This window comes from Lygodium microphyllum, chromosome 13, assembly GCF_053477565.2.
Source record: "Lygodium microphyllum isolate KBCC chromosome 13, Lygodium_microphyllum_v1.1.10, whole genome shotgun sequence".
Lineage (NCBI taxonomy): Eukaryota > Viridiplantae > Streptophyta > Polypodiopsida > Schizaeales > Lygodiaceae > Lygodium > Lygodium microphyllum.
The window spans coordinates 39,010,008-39,030,157 of NC_141147.1; the positions used below are offsets into that span (position 1 = coordinate 39,010,008).

Sequence of the window (20,150 nt, forward strand, 5' to 3'; positions counted from 1 at the left end):
CCAAGCTGAGGGACATGATATACATTGTCTAGCGTAGCCAGATCCGGACCCTTGTCAGTGGCAAAACTGACGCAACCTTGTGACTGAATCGTGACCGAGGAGTTGTTTCCTACGTGGACCCGCCTGGCTGCAGGGGCTCGGGTATGGAAGATGTCCTCTATAGAAGTCATGTGATGTGTAGCTCCACTGTCCACAATCCAAACAGGAGCTGAAGTGCTTGGTTGTGTCGAGTGGGCCTCTGCGTTAACCTCATCAGGAGGCAACTCACAGATATGGACGACTTGCATCTAATGTATCTATGGAGATGATGTGCGTCTCTGCAGACCAGCTAGACAAGCCCTCTGGAGTTGAGAACGTTGTCGGCTGAGATGGTTGTGCGGTGGCAGTGCGAGTCTGACCTTTAAATTGCCCCTTGCCGTCACCCTGTCTCCCTTGCTCGGGGTTGTCCCGACTGAGGGGCGGGGGTTCGAGACTTAGGTTTTGGTGTTGTGCCTCTTGCCTTTGATCGACACTCGTCGTCAAAATGGCCAACCTTTTGACAATGTTGACAATACCTATTCTTTTTAGGTACATTTTACCGCCCAGGTTTGAGGGATTGGGATGTTCCTTGTGAGTCCCCGGATTGATTTTTCTTTTGAGTTTGATTTTGATTTTGAGTGGAGGTTTGGTTTTGTTTGCCCTTCCCGTGTTGCTCTTTCTGAGAATGAGCAACAAGAGCCTCCTCTAAAGAGGAATTTGAATGAAATTGATCGAACAACCGTGCATAATGCAACAGCTGATACTCAAATTCATAGAATGTAGGCATGGTAGGTTTTGAAACTATGCCTTTCACAAAATTGAAGTATTTCCTAGGGAGTTTGTTTAGGAACAATGTGACTTGATTGTCAAATGACTTAGGAGTCCCCGCAGTGGAGAATTCAGCGAGGAGACGCCGATACTCAGCCAACTTAACTTTCAAGTTATCCCGGTTAGTGATTTTGAAAAGCTGAAGATCATAATCAAGATAAATACAGCGGGTCCTATCCCGAGCCGTATAGCGGTCAGTCAAGTGTGCCCATCACTATGATGCTAAGTCAAAATACTGAAGTTGAGAATGAAACCCAGGCATTAAGCCCTGCATCAGCTCGACAATAGTTGAGGCATTCCTAATTTTCCATGAGCGGACAACCTCGTATGGAACAAGTGTGGGACCGGTTTGGGGTTCCAACCCTTGCACAAGATCCCATAGGTTCTGGGAGTCAAGGATATGTCTCATCAAGTTCGACCAAGTAGTAAAGTTTGACCCATTAAAATGAGTCTTGTCACTAAATGCATGCTTGACAGAAGATGAGCTAGAACCATGAGGTGTCGGGTAGGTAGGGTAAGATGGATGTGGGGGATAAGGTTGTGGAGAGTAAGATGGTGGAGGTGGATTTGTCTGATAAAAAGGAGAGGGAAAAGATGGGTAGGCAGAAGTAGGCTGTGAGTGTCCAATGAGTGCCAATTGAGGCGGAGGCATTGGAATATGAATGTTTCTATAAGGTGCTAGTGTAGGTGGAGGCATTAGGACACGGAAGCCTGGTTCAAAGTGAGACTGGGGCACAGCAATATGACCGGAAGGTCCAATAGGTGAAGCCATGGAGGCAAATTGTGGAGTCAACTGATCCACACTCGGGAGAGATTGGGGGGATACCCAAGCTGCAATGATCCTGAAAGTGTATGAAGTAGGTGGAACACCACTCGGAAGAGGTAAGGATGAGGTCCTAAAGGATGTGCGTATGTTTTCATAACCCCCTAGTGTGATGTGTGGAGCGACATGAGGTGTCTGAAATGGAAATGTAAATGGTGTGAATGGAAGTGGAGAAGCAGTGGAAGAAGGTGGTGGAATGGGTGGGTTTTGAAAATGCGGTGTGTGAGGTGCATATGCATTTTGTTCATTTTTAACATTTAATGATTGAAAATGAAAGTGTAAAGATGATGATGCACCCTGCGATGAAGAAAAAGGAACACCAAATTCATTTTGATTTTGTGAAGTAGATTGAAAAGAAGGAAGGTTAGAAGAAGAGTTACCTGGCTTTTTCTTATAATCCCCACGACTTATGTTAACATATAAGAATTGATCCTCAAGAGGACCTTTTCCGTAATCAATAGATTGGACTCTTTCTTCCATAGGATCTCTACTAGAATATTGCAAAGTAGAAGAGGTAAAAGAAGAAGGAACAAAAGACCAATCTAAAGTACCTTACACCGGAGTGGATGGAAGAGGATAAAAGAAAGGAATATAATCCGGGTCTTGCTCTCTAAGAGGGGGGCCCGTCTCTGATGGAGGTCTCGACAGCCCTGCTGTCAAAAGATGACGTATCAGCGAGACAGTCGGGTTGGCGGGGAGGAACACGGAGTGAACTCGGTAAACATGGAGAAGAGAAGAGAAGAGAGAAGGAACTCTGATGAATGGAATGATGAAGACTTGAATCATGGAGTGAATGTGATACAAGGGAACAAGGGTGTCGTAGCACAAGGAAGATGATGAAGACAGCCACGAACCACGAACCGCAATATCCTCCTAAAGGGGTGTGAGGGTAGTGGAGAGGCTAGAGAGAAGAGGTGACGGACTGAATGAATCAGCCATGAGGAATGAATAAGAGAGTGGCCTATAAATAGACACAATCAGTCTAGGATGGCGCTCCTTTTTTGGGGCTGCAAATCCTAAATGCAAAACACAGAAACGTAAAAACATAAACTGCGGGTAAAGGGCGAAGGGTTTCTCAACACCTGCAACATCATCAATTTTATGCTCAACATTTGAAGAGAGAAATTCATGCATACCTTCATTTAGAAGCTTTTCTTGAAGGGCAATCCTATGATCGAGCTCCTCAATCTTCTTTCATCGATAAGCTATGATCAGTTTGTATTCTTCAGAGGTCAGCTTGCCTAGCTTTTCTTCCATGTAATCAGAAGCATCTTCCACCAAGTCAGAACTTTGTGGAGCAAGTTGATTGGCCCACTCTCACTCGGTTCTCAGCATAGTTGATTCTGGAGACTGAATCGATGTTGTTGTGTTCGAAGTCATTTGAACCTATTGTTGTTCTTGCTTCTTATGTAGAGCTTTTAGATCAAAGGCCTAGGTTTCTCAGAGAGTATCAGGCTCTGATACCATGTAAAGAATACCCTAACACAAAAACATAAACAGAAACCGTATGACAAAGTCTATGAAAGCCTAGGGACTGCATGAATGTATCAAACTTATGATACCATTCTCTTGGTGCTTGTTTCAGCCCATACAAACTCCTTTTGAGTTTACATACCATTTGTTTTTTCCCTTGTTCAACAAACCCTTTAGGCTGCTGCATATATATGTCTTCATGCAGATCACCATGTAAAAACGCAGTCTTTACATCCATCTGTATGAGCTCCATATCCTCAATTGCAACCAAGCCCAAAATGGTTCTCAATATTGTCATCTTGACTACATGAGAGAAAATCTCATCAAAGTCAATTCCATGCTCTTGCTTGTACCCCTTTGCAACCAATCTTGCTTTGTACTTTGGTGAGGAACCAGAAGCGACCTTCATTTTGTAAACCCATTTGCATGGAAGGGTTTTCTGCCCTTTAGGCAACTGCACCAAGTCCCAAGTGCCATTTTTTTCAAGAGCTTCCATCTTTGACAGCATGGCTTTATACCATTTCTTGTTGTCTTGTCTGTCCATTGCTTCCTTGAAGCAAGACTGTTCACCACAGTCTGTCAACATGACATACTTAGCCACATTAATTGCACCAGGAACAAATCTGTCAGGTTGCCTAGTAGCCCTAGATGATCTCCTAACCCAATGGTCATTGTTTGCTAGCTGTTCCTGAAAATTTCTATTTTTAGCATGCTGTCCTGGCATTTCAGCCTACAAATCAGCATTCTTTACGAATGTGCACAAAAGCCTCGCAGCCAAACACTTTCAAATGAGCATATGAAGGTGGCTTGCCCGACCACGCTTCTTGGGGAATCTCCCCCCCCCCCCCCCCCAAAAAAAAAAACCTGTTTGGTGACCGATTAATCAAGTGAACGGCTGTCATAACAGCCTCTGCCCAAAAACCATGGGGTAATGCAACATGAGACAGCATCATACGGACCTTATCCTATATGGTCCGATTCATATACTTTGCAACTCCATTTTGGGGTGGATTATGAGGGGTAGTGAGCTTCCTCTTTATCCCTTTGCTGTCACAAAATGCCTGAAAGGCTTTGGACACATATTCCCCACCATTGTCAGAGCGAAGACACTTAAGTGTCTTATCTGTCTGATTTTCAGCCAATGCCAAGAATTTTTTAAACTTGTCAAGCACTTCATCCTTGCTACGAATAGGGTAAAACCATACTTTCCGTGTAGCATCATTGACAAAGGTGACAAAATATTTCTTTTTCCCTAAAGATAATCCTGGCATTTGACATACATCTGAATGTACTAACTCTAGAGGAGAAGATTTCAAAGAAAGAGACTTTTTGTGAGAAGTCTGTGCATGTTTGCCATAAATACAATGATCATAGTGCTCAAAATCAGCATAACGAAGACAAGGCAAGTAACCCAAACGAGAAAGCACTTTCATTCGTGTTTGACTCATGTGTCCCAACCGGCCATGCCACAAAGAAACACTTGACTGCTCGGTCACGGCAACAACATGGTCATGCACACTAGATACATGAAGTGGATACAACGTATCACTCTTGCAACCTCTAGCAATAACCCTAGATCCTTTACAGATCTTCCATTTTCCATCACCAAAGGTGGTATGAAAACCATCATCATCTAGCTGCCCTGTGCTGATCAAGCTCTTCTTGAGTTGAGGTACATGCTGTACATGCTGAAGTGTAAAGACAGAGCCATATTGAAACTGTAACTGCACACTGCCAATACTTGCAATCTCACATTCATAGTTGTCCCCAAGATAGACAACACCATGCCGACCCCCTGTATATGCAGAAAACCACTCACAATGAGGGGTGATATGAAAAGAAGCACCTGAATTAAGAATTCAGGTATGCATGTCATCATCTGTATCTACAAGTAGAGCATGTGTACCAAAATGTGAAGAGACAAAGAGTACATCACTCCCACTTTCACTGTCATGAGTGACTACATTCACCTCTTCAACTTTTACACTGCTTTTCTTAGACTGACTGTCCTCCTTCTCTTCCTTGCAATCATCTGTCTTTTTGCCTTTCCCTTTCTCTTTCTTCCATTTGTAGCAGTCACGTTTAAAGTGACCCTTCTTGCCACAATGATGGCATTTAACATCTTTGCCACGTGATTTACTGCGTCCCTTGCCATCATATTTGCCCTTTTGCTGTGATCTGCCCCTAGTATGCAAAGCACTGGAAGACTTGCTGGATGCATTGTTCTGTCGATTCATCTCTTTCATAAGTAGAGCACTCTCTACATCAGCATACAAAAGGATCACATTAGAATTGCTCATGGCAGTCCTGAATGTATCCCAACTCTTTGGTAGAGTGCAAAGCAAGAAAGTAGCCTTAAATTCCTCATCAATCATGAACTTCAAGGTAACCAGCTGGCTGAAAACAGAGTTAAACTCACTCGAGTAGACATTGTTGTACCTTCTTTCATACGCAAATCCATAAGCCAATACACTTTACTTGCAGCGCTCTTCTGTGCATACAGTTCTCCCAGTCTAGTCCATATAGCATATGCAGAATCCAAACCTTCAATGTTGAAGAGCAAGGCATCAGAAATCGATAGCTCTATGGTTGAGCGTGCAAGCTCATTCAACTCATCCCAATTGTCCTAATTCATGTCCACAGGCTTTGCCCCTTTAGTTTTGATCGGCTTTGCCTGCTTCTTTTGTAATAGGATATTGTAGCACTGTCTTTGCCACACTACAAAATTATGTGCGCCTTCAAGCTTCTTTATATGCATCAAATTACTGCTATCATTGCTACCAGCCATGGTTTTCAGCTCAAAAGTGACCAAAAAACCAGTAAATGCAGGTCCAAATTGTCACCCAAGTGACCAAGGTACAAACAAGTACCAATCAGCAATAAATGACCATGCAGGAGTACAGATTTCAGATCTATAATTCAGTTTTCAGAAGCACCAAACCAAGTGCTACAGCATTATCCAACTGATTATAGTTGTTCCAAAGGGCATGTGCATCACATTACATGAGAAATCCCAAAATTTCAGGTGCAATTTCTGTTGTACGTGTAACCACGGGCATAAAATTTGACACGAACGGTCAAAAGCCCCAAAATTTTGTGCTTAGAAGCATCAAACACACATTTGCATTTCCTCTGTCATGCATAGGGCTGTCCAATTTTGCCAAAATGAAGCAATTTGAGCAAAACCCCCAAATTTCACCAAGTATTGATGTCCAAATTGCGCGGAATTCAACCTGTAGATACATAAGATGACCAAATGTTGCACAAATTTTGCCCAAATCGCAAAAGCCCCAAATTGCACGGGGTCCAATGTGCCTCAATGTCGAGAAATTGGGTCAATTTCAGCCCAATTTGTGCATGTACATGAAAAGCCCCAAATGTCGGGGACAAAATGCCACAAATTCCTGCAATTTTTGAGACAAATATCACTGTTGCATCTTGCGCTCATAAAATCTGGACAAATCCCCAAATCTTCCAAGTCCTGCATGCACTAATTTCAGTGAAATTGAAAGAATTTCACTAAAAAAGTGAAAAGCCCCAAAATTTCCGGGCAAATGTGCACCGACTTTGCAATTTCTGAGTCAGATTGTCCACTTCTGTGTTGAGATCTCCAGATTCGAGAAAAGCCCCAAATTTTTGAGCCAATTTTGCACAGATCTGAAGTCTTGTGCTTACGCGCGCGAATCCCCGTCAGTGGGTGAAGCAATTTTCAGAGGAAAAAAAGTTGAATTTTGGGAAAGAAAAAAATTTTGACGGGTCAACGGACCCGTCAGCCGTGCGATGTGATGCCCACTGGAAGGGCCCTTGTTCACCGTCCCGTGATGCCTCATCGCTGGCGTGGCCTCTTGCCCATGTGCCCTCCGTCGGGTCGCTGTTCCCTGTCGCCTGTCACGCAGCTTGACTGGTCACGCAACAACAACCTCCTCGTTCGTCAGCTCTACAGCCCGTCACACGCTTGGTCCATGCCTGTCGCAGAGTCACTGCCTGCAGCTTACACCTGTGACTCTCTTGCTCGCCTTTGAGCTCTCGTCACCACGCTGGTCTTCTGCCTCAGCCTGACGACTGTCTGCAGCACCTTACGTTCTGATACCAGTTTGAAGGAATCGATTAGGCATGGACATCGAGGCAGACAATCATTACGTGTAGTGAGAGAGACAAGGAGAGTGCGAGAGCAGAGTATAGAGTGAACACGTTTTTTTTTAATTAGGTACAATGACGAGTGTACCACTTTAGGTGTTAGATAGATATATATATGAAAGTACAATGTGCTAAGGGTGTGTTCACACCCGTGCACATATAAAAGGCACGATGGCCCTTTATTCCCAACATAGTGGAAACCCTAATTTTTGGGGCGCCCTTCCACATCTATAAATAGACAGGCTGCCCCCAATCAGCCTCATTCCGTTTGTGCAGATTTCACACTCTCCAATGCAGATTTCAGCCATCAGCCTCCTCCCACGTGGCTGTCCAGCCCTTGAGACTGCTGCCACTCCATGCGTGTTTGCTCTTGCTGCTGGCGCCTTCATCCATGCTAACGTCAGTTGCTGGCAACATCACCATCTGCTGCGATCTGATCATGCAGTCATCGCCAACCACATTAGACACTGTTTCAGCCTGCTGTTTACAGCAACTGTGCACAATTTCCAGCCTCTGATCAGTGGTACATTGCTGTATTTACCAGTTTCCAGCCTCTAGACTGCTGTGTTTTGGTGACCAGCCTGCTGCCATTCACTATTCAGCACTCCTACACTCCGACTAGTGGTCACAGACTTGGGATCTGTCTCCGGTGGACGTCATTCTCCGACATTGCACACTGTACACTCTTACATTCATTTACAGCATTCATTCACTCTAGAGTTGTGTTTTCTCTCGCCCTTCTTCTATTTGTGTTTGAGTTTCTGTGTTTGAGTTTTGAGTTTTATATTTAGGGTTTGAGTTTTGCCTTCTGTGTCTGTGTCTGTCTCTTTGTGTTTTTGTCATGGTTGTACACTCTGTGTATCCTCAATGCAAACCCTAGCAGTTTCCTTCACATGGTATCAGAGCCGGTGCTCTTGTGAAGAGTATCCTGTGGATATTATGGAGAGCTAGTCTTTGTGCGAGGGACACAATATGACTCATAACCGAATCACAATGTCCCAAACACCTTCTTCTCCAATTTCTATGATGTTTTGACAGGCTTCACCATCATTAGAGGCCATGAGACAACATTATGGACTCAGTGAGGAGGACAACACTCCACTTTCACATTCAACTTCTTCTACTCCTATTCCAAATTTCACTAACATGACAGAGGACTTTGAGGAGTACTATCGCAACAAGTATGGTGATGTTTACACCCCTCCTATCAGTTTTGCTACCACATCCGGACTGGTTGTGAGGCTGGCCACCTCTCCGATCATGGAGGACATATAACATTCGGAACGTTTGGCGATCCATCTTCATCATCTTAGCCAGGTCCAATGTCAAGTTTGTACAATTCTTTTGTGTTGCATGAATCAAAACCCTCACCTGTTTCTTCTTTTGAGGTACAGGATCCGGATGGCTTTGGGTATGTGAACTTCAATAGAGGGGGCTCATGAAGCAAACGGAATTCAGGTACATCTACAATTTCTGTTTCATTTGAGCATATCACACACACTTCTCACTTCCTTCCCATCCCACCCTCTTCTATATCACACCTTGATCACCTCTCATTATCTTTCCAAAACCTTGGCTTACACTCCACATCTGTATCACACACCCTAGAGGTTGGATCTTCCATTTCCGCTCCTAGCACCTTTTCCTTCTCCACTTCATTCTCTACCTCTTTGCATCATGGTACTTTGTTAGGGGGAATGCCACCCTTTAACATAGTGCCTCTCACCTTTCAACAAAGGAGCACACCCATAACTCCTGGGTCAACTGTGATGGGCATCCCCCTCACTATCCCTAGCTTCACATCTCACATGACTACTCAAACGCAGGGGTTTCCATCCTCAGCTTATGATGCGTCTTCACACTCTCCTTGGGTTGTATCTACATAGGGATTCCCATCTTCTGCTCCTCGTGTTTCCATCCCATCTCCTTAGGTTTCTCATGTGGCTACCATGCCCATGCCTAGTCAGCCCATCCCTACCTATGGATCCACCTTCCACACTATCCGCATGCTTGGTGGGCACTCTGGGGCCCCTTCCCAAGTGTACTCCACTCCCCAATCCTACCCACACTACTCTTTTTCACACTATCTATCTCTGAGCACTATCACTCCTGTTGCAACGGCCAAGAATGCCTTCATGGATAAGACATGTTTTAAAGGGTCAAATTTCACCACTTGGTCTAATTTCATGCAACAAGTGCTTGAGTCTCAGGGTCTTTGGGACCTTCTCATTGGTCTCGAGCCTATGCCAGACCCTCGATTAGATCACCTTGACTACATCCGTCAATGGAGAGCCCGCAATGCCACAGTCAATGTTGAGCTGATGCAAGGATTGCTTCTTGAGTTTCACTCTCAGTTGCAGCACTTTCCGCTCGCATCAGAGCTTTGGAGTCACCTTCTCGACCGCTATGCGGCTCGTGATTGTACTCGGCGTATCAAACTCGACTTTGAGCTTCAAGAGTTCTCTATTAAGAAAGGGGATGATCTGAAAGTCAAGCTGGCTGAATATAGGCGGTTACTTGCCGAGTTTGCTACTACTAGCTCTCCAAAGTCAGATGACGATCAAGTTACATTCTTCTTGAATAAGTTGCCCGAAAAATACTTCAATTTCATTCAACACATTATCTCCCAACCTTGATTGCCAACCTTCTACGAGTTTGAGTGCCAGTTCTTGCGTTACGCAAGGCTGTATGATCAAGTCTACAAGAAATCCTCATCATAGCCTTATTTAGAGTAGAGGGGATTGGTTGTCTCTTCTTCGGGAGGGAAAAACTGGTTTTGCACACACTGCCAGAGAGCAAGCCATGTGGATGAGGAATGTCACTCCAAGGCCCAAGGTCTTCCACCTAAAAAGCCTCAGCAGACTACTGCGACTGCACAGTCCACTGGGGCTAGGCGGTTCTTGCTGTTGGACATGTGGCTCAAGTACAGCCTCAACAGCCCATCTCTTTCACGACCTCTGAGAGGGACTGGCTGATTGGTCTGTAGGTCCTGATCCCGTTGCACTTCATGCATCTATCTCATCTTCCTCCCCACCTCGTCAGGCATTTCCTTGGCAGAGCCTTGCTACTGGACGTACGCAATGGTGGCCACCTTCTTAAACTAGCATGTCTCTAGGTCCTTTTGGATACCCTAGGTCAGTCTAGCATTCATTTTTCACACTCTTTGCATTGCACGATTTCATCATCTTTGTACTAGGGCACTTAGGCAAGTGAACAATTTCTCCATGAGGGACAATGTCCAAGTGGTACTTGTTGCATGAGCATTCTTTAGCATGTAGCATACTTTGCATCTCATTGTGCAAAGCCCCACTTGAGTGGATCCTAAGCTGTTTCCATTGGCGGCTATTGTTACCTCACCACCATCCTCCTTCATCACATGGATACCTCATCACCTATTTTTCCTCGTCATCGACACCTTGAGTGGATGGGTTAGCTTGTTCTGTTTTGTGATGTGTTGGGTGTACCCTCCCTACTCCCGTCTTCTGGGTCACTATTACTCAATTGGCTGCATCCCATAACATTTAACTCACTTATTTAATGCAAAATGATCTTTGTGGCCCAAAAGGGCAAGCTGACACAAGGAGCATTGGGGGGAAGATGTATATACTCTGGGGGATAGGGAGCAAAGGTCGATGAGACAGTCTTCGGTGATATGACCATTCTTGCCTGAGGAGGATATTTAGCTCTCTAAGTAGGTCTGCTTTGATATCATGTGAAGAAAAGTGATGGGATGGTATGCACTCATACCATGCTAGAGAGACAATAGGATTTGCGAGGAGAAACACAGTGTACGACAAACATTGAGATAAGAAAACTGAGAAGAAGAGTGAAGAATGATGAACACTGAATTATGCTAATACAATGGAGCAAAAGCTCAAAGATGACTACACTATCCTAGCTGATTGGGGAGTAGTATCTATAGGGAATTTGCACAGTGAAGGGAGCAAAATGCAGCTATAAAGGGAGTAGAACACAGTTCTTGGATGCCATTAGAGAGGAGAGAGAAGATCACTAGCAACCGTTGCGCTCTAGAGTTGCAAGGACAGTAGGGCGGCCTGCCTCTTGGTGCAGTAGAAGAGAGCCTCCTAGCAGCAAAAACTCAGCATACTGGGGCAACAAACGGCCTGTAGGAGCTGATGCAGATGCTGGGAACATCCCAAGCTGCAAATCGCAAATCCTAGAGGCTGACAACGATGACGCCTACAGAAATCCAGTCTCCACTAGTCAACTTGAAGGTGTATTACAGGTGTGAAAGGCAGCATCTGGCCAATAAACGCAGCCTGTAAAGGGTGAAACAGGCCGCTAGGCATCAAACAGCTACGAGGGATCATCCACAAACTGAGATGTCCTCCTAGTAGGGTTGTTAACAACAATGATGAGGCTGAGGAATAGAGAGAAGATTGATAGAATGGGGTGATCTGATAGAAAGAGTGAATGGATGAATGTGGGTGAATGTCACAGACAACCTAGAGTGGTGTCCTAGAATTTGGGCATCCATCTTGAGCTAAATTTGCATTAGCTTCACAGCCCCGAAATATGCTTAATTAATGAATTATACAAAACTTTATTAAAAGAAATGCAGTCCTAGAGAGTTTCTGTGTCCCACATGCAACCCTAATTTGGGAGGCCCCAAACTTTCTATAAATAGATAAGCTGCCCTCCATTTAGCCTAATCTCGTTTTTGTTATTTGTAGGTGCTAGATCTTTCCTATCCACACTACGCTCGTGGAGGAGATATCAGCCAAAGCTGCCCACCATTACTATCCATCACTTGGCGCATGCTACCAAGCCTTCTGTTGCTGTACTAGAGCTATGTAACTGTTGGCAACTGCTGTTCAGGGTTGGAACAGCCTGTGTTTTCAGTTCTCTGCTTTCTTGGGCTGCTGTACAGCCTGCCCCTGCTGCCGCCCAGATACAGTTGCTATGTCATCATTGCTGCCTGCATTTGATTTCCAGCAATCTTCTGCCTGTCTATCCTAATAGGGCATCCCCTGTTGTGTTTGCTGCTGCCAATCACTTTCAAAGGCTGTCTTGCTGCCTTTTGGGATTCGTTAGAGTCCACACACTCTCCAACTCATACTCTTTGCCCGGATCCTCGAGACATGGGAGTTCGGGGGTACATTGAGCATCATATTCTATTCAGATTCATTCATATTATTATTCAGTGTGTTCATTGTCTTTGAGTTACCTTAACCCTAACTATGTTCTATTATTAGTTTGTGCTTTGTCATAGGATTGTATTTGAGTTTCTATATTAGGGCATTGCTTTACAGCCTAGCCCTTTTTGGGGCTACAAGAGTGAAACGTCAATGGATTAAGGAAAAGATATGCATTTAATGAATGGGTTTCTCAACACTGGAATGGGGAGAATAACAAACTCTCATAGTTCAAATGTGTCGAGGATGCCTCGACGTGGTGGCAGCTCCAAAGGAAATAGTTGGTACCATCCATTTTGTGGGCACCAGGAAGATTGGGCAGGACAATCAACTGTATACAGGATGCCAGGAGGGAGAGATGCATGATGGATGTCTCTAGAAGTGAAAAGGAAAGAGGAGGATGGGGGAAAGGAAGACACTTAGTAGGATCTGCCTCACGATCCCATCTATCCTGCCGTCCTTGATGACTCCCGATGAATCTACCAATCGTGCAGATCTTGACAGGGTCTATTGTGGTGAAGATCTCTGTAGAAGAAAACCAAGGGGATGTGGGCTTTCAAAGGATATGTCTGCTAGGGGATGAAAACCTTCAAGCTTGAAGAAGAAAGGAAGGCCCAAGAAGACGAGCAGCTGTGTGACATTAAATGTGACATTAAGATAAATCAAGGGAAACATGCACGAGGATGACCGTCCGGGGTCTTGGGCGCCCGAACGGGGTTTAGGGGAGCCTAGAACCAAAGAGAGTCCAAGAATAGTAGGACTCACCAAGGTTTGACGGCTGGCAATCGGATCACGATGGGTCTGGCCAGCAATGAACTAGGCAAGGCTGGGAGGTGAAACGATGGCTCGTGCTCATTTATTTTACTGCTTTTCCTTGGGCTTTCATCGTCTTCTTGAGAGCCGTTTGACATTGGTATCAGAGCGGGCGCAGGCGTTGGATTCTTTTTGAGAAGTAGTCGAATCAAACTGTCTTCAAGAGCGGACGGCTTTTGCTCAGTTGACCCGTGAAGCCGTTCGTTTTCGGTGCCCTGGTAACAAGCCGACAGGTCTTGCCTCGTCGACACGTGAAGCCGTTTGTCTTCGGCGCCTTGGTAACACGTCATACAAATTTGACGTAAGATTTATCTTCGCCACGTCAGGAATCATCTGGCGAAAAAGAGACTATCCTTTTTGTCTAACGTCGTGTCTTGGATTACGTGGATTCCGTGAGACGCAAACAAAAAAAAAACTGACGCCACTCTTTGGTCTCCCTGTGACCAGCCGATTGCACGCTAGCTTTATTTGTCTGGAATTTCTCTCGCCAGCTCCGACTGCACTTGTATAACAAGTACAGGCTGAGTAGAGAACAAGTTCAGGAAAGGTGCATTGATGGCCTGCGTGATCATTAAGAAGGGGGCTAAATACTAGTCGTTTCTGCAAAGAAGCTCCATTTCCTGCGTGATCGGCTTGGTTCGGAAGATAAAATTTGTTCCTTACTCTTCGGGTTTATTTACAAACCAGCAACAGCTGCCTGCCATTAAAACCAGGGAAGTACTTTATTTTGTATGCAAATTTCTTATCTTTGCTTTCCAATTCCAGTGTATTAATGGAAGAAAAAGGGAAAGAGAGAGTAATGGAAGGTTCTAGTTCTGGGGAATACCCTATGGTAGATCCCCATGAACCAGAGATGCAAGAAGAACAGTGAGAAGAATTTTTTGCTACACGAGAACAATTTGATGCTCTTACTGCTCGTGTACAGGCTCAGGGGGTTCAAATGGAATTTTAAACTCAAACACTCACTGAAATAAAATCTCAATTAACTTTATTGTTAGAAAGAGAGAAAAATAAAATAGAAACCTCGGATGTCCCATCTTCATCGAAAGATTTAGATGTGACTATGCGAGATCCTAAGGAACCCCACCACAAGTTGAGGGATAATCCAGTTCTAAAAGATATGAAACCCCCTCAGTTTCACGGAGAGGAAAAAGATAGAAATAAAGATATAATCTTTAATTTCCTCCAAAAATGGGAAGATATACATAAACTTAAAAATACCCCACCACATTTCCAAGCACTGGAGGCTAGTTTAACTTTGGGACCCAAAGCATATAAATGGTGGCAAACTTTAAAGGAGGCAAATAAAATACCTGAAACTTGGGCTCAATTTGAATCCGTCTTTTTGAAAGAATTCCTTCTTGAAAATGAAATGGAAAGAAATTGGGAAGATTGGGATTATGTCAGACAAAAGGGAAGACCCCTGCTGACATATCTGGAGGAATATCGTGAGATAATCCTCAAATTGGAAGGAATAGATGAATTTCAAAAAACAAGAGGATTCATTAGGGGACTAGATAAAGCCTTTTAATTTCCTCCAAAAATTGGGAAGATTTACATAAACTTAAAACTACCCCACCACATCTCCAAGCACTGGAGGCTAGTTTAACTTTGGGACCGAAAGCATATAAATGGTGGCGAACTTTAAAGGAGGCAAATAAAATATCTGAAACTTGGGCTCAATTTGAATCCGTCTTTTTGAAAGAATTCCTTCCTGAAAATGAAATGGAAAGAAATTGGGAAGATTGGGATTATGTCAGACAAAAGGGAAGACCCTGCTGACATATCTGGAGGAATATCGTGAGATAATCCTCAAATTGGAAGGAATAGATGAATTTCAAAAAACAAGAGAATTCATTAGGGGACTAGATAAAGCCTGTAAAAAGGAGTTCACCTAAGACGCTGGAAGAGGCAATTAAATTTGCATTAATTAATGAAGATAGTATGCATCCATGTACACTCACTAGTCTCACTGATATGGAGCTCAAGTCTAAGGAATTGGAAACCTCAAAATTTGTGGGCAAATTTAAAAGAAAAATGCCATTTTTAAAGGGTAAAAAACAACCTTTTGAAAAGAAACAATATGTAAGGCCAAAGTTAAGTCCTGATGACTTTGATAAGGCTAAAAAAGAAAAGTTGTGTTTCAACTGCCTATCCCCTAACCATGCTGCTTGGAATTGCCCTCAAAAGAAAAAGGGGAAAGACAAAGGAAAGGATAAGGACAAGGGCAAGGAAAAAGAAAAACAAATCCATGTAGTGCAGACCTTAGAATTAAAGGGGCATGAAAGGTATAAATCTTTAGAGGTCTTGCACATGGATGTACAACACAAGTGTTGTATGTCAACTTCTATGTGGCAGCCTACTTTTGGGCCACATAATTTAGTTAGAGTACATGGATTGATAGCTGGAAAGAGGGTTAGAGTCATGATTGATGACTCTGCTACACATAATTTTATAAATTATGCACTTGTCAAAAAATTGAAACTTCCCCAACAAAAGAGTGGGCATCAATATGTTGTTCGTATGATGCAAGGCCAAGACAATAAAATATGGGATACAATGGTATCCAATTTGGAAATTGAGATTCATGGATATAAAGATAAACTTGATTTTCAAATTATGAACATGGAAAGAGCGGATATTGCTCTAGGGAGGAAGTGGCTATGGGGATTGGAACCATCCTTAAAACGTGGTTATCACCATAATACACTGAAATTTGAAAGGGATGGTAAGACTTTTGTCATTCAAGGTGAACATGAAGTATCTGATAATCCTTTGCTGTGTTCTACTGAAGTTCAAAAGCTGATAAAGAAGAAAGTTTGTGAGGTATACATGTTATGGTCTCTTCCTATACAAAACACTTTTACTTTTTGTAATATAAAGCAACAATTTTCTTATATTTGTGAGTTGAATGTAAATAATGAATTAAGTAGTTTGTTAGATGATTTTAAAGATGTGTTTCCTTCTGATTTACCAAGTGGCCTTCCACCATATAGGGGTGATATAAATCACCCAATTGACACAAATAAGGATACACACCCTATTTCTAAACCACCATATAGGTTAAGTGAAGCACAGCACCAAGAAGTTGAAAGACAAATTAAGGATTACCTTGATAAAGGGTTTATACAACCCAGTAATTCACCTTGGGCTTCACCAATTTTATTAGTAAAGAAAAAAGATGGTTCTATGCGACTTTGTGTTGACTATAGAGCACTTAATAAAATAATGGTGAAGAATAAATTTCCTATGCCCAAAATGAAAGATCTTTTTGATCAATTGCAAGGGGCAAAATTCTTCACAAAGATAGATTTAAGATCAGGCTATCATCAAGTAAGAATTAAGGCACAAGATGTTCCCAAGACAACATTTCGTACTAGATACGGGCATTATGATTTTTTGGTGATGCCTTTTGGCCTCACTAATGCACCAGCTACCTTTATGAAGCTCATGAATAGTGTTTTACGGCCCTATCTAGGACATTTTGTAGTAGTCTTCTTGGATGGTATCATGATCTTTAGTAAATCAAAACAAGAACATTTGGAACACTTACAATTGGTATTCCAACTGTTAAGAACACATTCCCTTTATGCGAAGAAAACTAAATGTGAATTCTTTGCACAAGAGGTCAAATATTTGGGGCATATTATCTCGAAAGAGGGAATCAACATGGATCCAGAAAAAGTAAGGGCAATTATTGAATGGCCATCTCCAAGGAACCTGGAAGAGTTGCAGATCTTCCTAGGTTTATCTGGATTTTATCGTAGATTCATTCGAGATTATGCCAAAATAGCTGTTCCAATGACAGACCAACTTAAAGGGAAAGGAAAGAGCTTTAATTGGGGAACAGACCAAAATGAAAGTTTTCAAAAACTTAAGGTAGCTATTGCTACAGCTCCAGTATTATTAATTGTGGATCCCAATAAACCATTTGTGGTTGAAGCCGATGCCAGCGATAAGGCGATAGGCGCGGTCTTATTACAAGAAAGTCGACCAGTTGCTTTTGAAAGCAAGAAATTAGACCATACAAAACAGAATTATTTTGTTTATGAGAGGGAGCTGTATGCAATAGTACATGCAATGAAGAAATGGAGGCACTATTTGTACGGTGCCAAACTTTTGATTTTATCAGATCATGAAAGCATTAAGTGGCTTAATGATCAACCGGATTTACACGGGCGTAAAGCTAGATGGGCCGAACTCCTCCAAGAGTTCGACTATGAGATAAGATATAGAAAAGGAAATATAATATAGTAGCTGATGCACTCAGCAGAATGCCCATCATTAATAAATTGAGTTTTACTCAGTTCACTTCCAACTTGCTTGAATCCTTAAAAGGAAAATGCCAGGTTGATCCGGCATATTCCAACATATGGGAAGCAATAAAAAATGGGGATCCAAATGAAAGTGCTTCTACTGAGGAAGGAATATCTGAGGATTTTCAACAAGGAAATGGAGCATCAGGGGTTGCTCAAACCGGATTCAAGTGGAAGAATTTTACCATTAATAATGGTTATTTACTCTACAAGGGTAGGGTATGTGTCCCGAAAGATACAGAAATAAGGTGCCAGATACTCTTTGAGTGTCATGATACCCCTAGCGCGGGACATCCAGGAGTTAATAAGACTTATAGTCTTATTAAAAGGCAATCATATGGGAAGCAATAAAAAATGGGGATCCAAATGAAAGTGCTTCTACTGAGGAAGGAATATCTGAGGATTTTCAACAAGGAAATGGAGCATCAGGGGTTGCTCAAACCGGATTCAAGTGGAAGAATTTTACCATTAATAATGGTTATTTACTCTACAAGGGTAGGGTATGTGTCCCGAAAGATACAGAAATAAGGTGCCAAATACTCTTTGAGTGTCATGATACCCCTAGCGCGGGACATCCAGGAGTTAATAAGACTTATAGTCTTATTAAAAGGCAATTCTATTGGCCTGGAATGAATAAGGACGTCCTTGACTATGTGGTCAAATGTAATAAATGCTAGGTTAATAAAGCTAAAAGATTGAAAATGGGAGGACTTCTCCATCCACTAGAGATTCCTTCGGGAAAATGGGAGAGTATCTCCATGGACTTTATTGTTACTTTACCCAGAACACAGAGGGGGCACGACTCTGTGTGGGTGATTGTGGATAGGTTAACCAAAATGGCTAGGTTCATTCCAACTTCAACTAATGTTAAAACACCAGAATTGGCTAGATTGTTCGTAGAGAACATATACCGATTGTATGGCCTTCTGGAAAATATAGTTTCTGATCGGGATAGAAAATTTGATAGTCAATTTTGGTGTGCGGTATTTAGGAAATTGGATACTAAACTTAGCATGAGTACGGCGGATCACTCGCAAACAGATGGGCAAACTCAAAGGGTTAACCAAATCCTTGAAGATATGCTTAGGGCATATGTAAGTAAAAGGCAAACTAATTGGGAAGAGTATTTACCGATAGCAGAGTTTGCATAAAATAGTGCCAAGCACTCTTCCACTGGATATAGTCCATTTATGTTAATGTATGGGTTTCAGCCCAGAGCTCCTTTTGTAGTAGGACTGCATAAGGAAAAGGTTCAGGCAGCTAAAGACTTTTTGGAGGATATGAATAGTATGTTAAAATTTGCTCAGGAAAATATTAAAATCGAGCTAGAGCATATGCAGATCCTCACCGAAGGGACATCTCCTTTAAAGAAGGAGAATTGGTCTATCTTAAAGTGCCTGAACAAACTAAAACTATGAAAAAGGGACAATGTCCAAAGCTTTCACCGAGGTATTGTGGTCCTTTCATAATACTTAAAAAGGTGGGAGAATTGGCTTACAAGCTCCAACTACCTGCTGGTAGTAAAATACATCCAGTTTTTCATGTAAGTAAATTAAGGAAGAAACTGGGTGATTTGGATAATCTAATCTTAAATGATGACATTGAGGAGCTATTAAATGACCAATCTAATCCACATGAACCAGAAAGAATATTAAATGTTCGTAATAGACGAACAAGGAATACTATTTATCAAGAATGTTTGGTTAAGTGGAAAGATTGTTCAGAAGAAAGCTCAACATGGGAGCGAGTAAGTACTTTAAAGAAAAGGTTTCCCAATTTACAGTTAGACCTTCCAAGTATTGTTTTCGAGGACGAAACCGATTCTTAAGGGGAAGGAAATGTGACATTAATGTGACATTAAATGTGACATCAAGGTAAATCAAGGGAAACATGCACGAGGATGACCGTCCGGGGTCTTGGGCGCCCGAACGGGGTTTAGGGGAGCCTAGAACCAAAGAGAGTCCAAGAATAGTAGGACTCACCAAGGTTTGACGGCTGGCAATCGGATCACGATAGGTCTGGCCAGCAATGAACTAGGCAAGGCTGGGAGGTGAAACGATGGCTCGTGCTCATTTATTTTACTGCTTTTCCTCGGGCTTTCATCGTCGTCTTGAGAGCCGTTTGACAAGCTGTAAACACATATGGGGCAGCCTGAATCATGCACGTGCTTCTGATGCCTGAATGAGGGCAGAAAGGGGAGAACACAGCAGTGAGACAGGAAAACACAGCAATCTCTCACAGAGGCAATACACCTGGCAATGCCAGGTGAGCGTACATGCCGAAGCAACAATGTACTAAGAGAGAACACAACAAGAATGAAGGCAAATGAACATAAAACCTGAATGATGGTGAAGAAATCAGGACGTATACAATGTTGAAGATGATATAATGAACCCTTGCATAAAAGCCAACAAAGGGCAATGACACACTGCAGTTTAGGTTCAAACCTGAATGATGATGAAGAAATCAGGATGCATACAATGTTGAAGATGATATAATGAACCCTTGCATAAAAGCCAACAAAGGGCAATGACACACTGCAGTTTAGGTTCAAAACCCAATTCAGCAATTATTTGGACAATGAAG

The 20,150-nt window shown here is 42.8% G+C and overlaps 1 protein-coding gene across 1 annotated transcript in view; it reads left to right on the forward strand.

The window, feature by feature from the left end:
• Positions 1–20,150, forward strand: part of LOC148026534 (protein IN CHLOROPLAST ATPASE BIOGENESIS, chloroplastic-like) — a 108,704-nt gene that overhangs the window by 56,105 nt on the left and 32,449 nt on the right. The gene's annotated exons all lie outside the window — the stretch shown is intronic.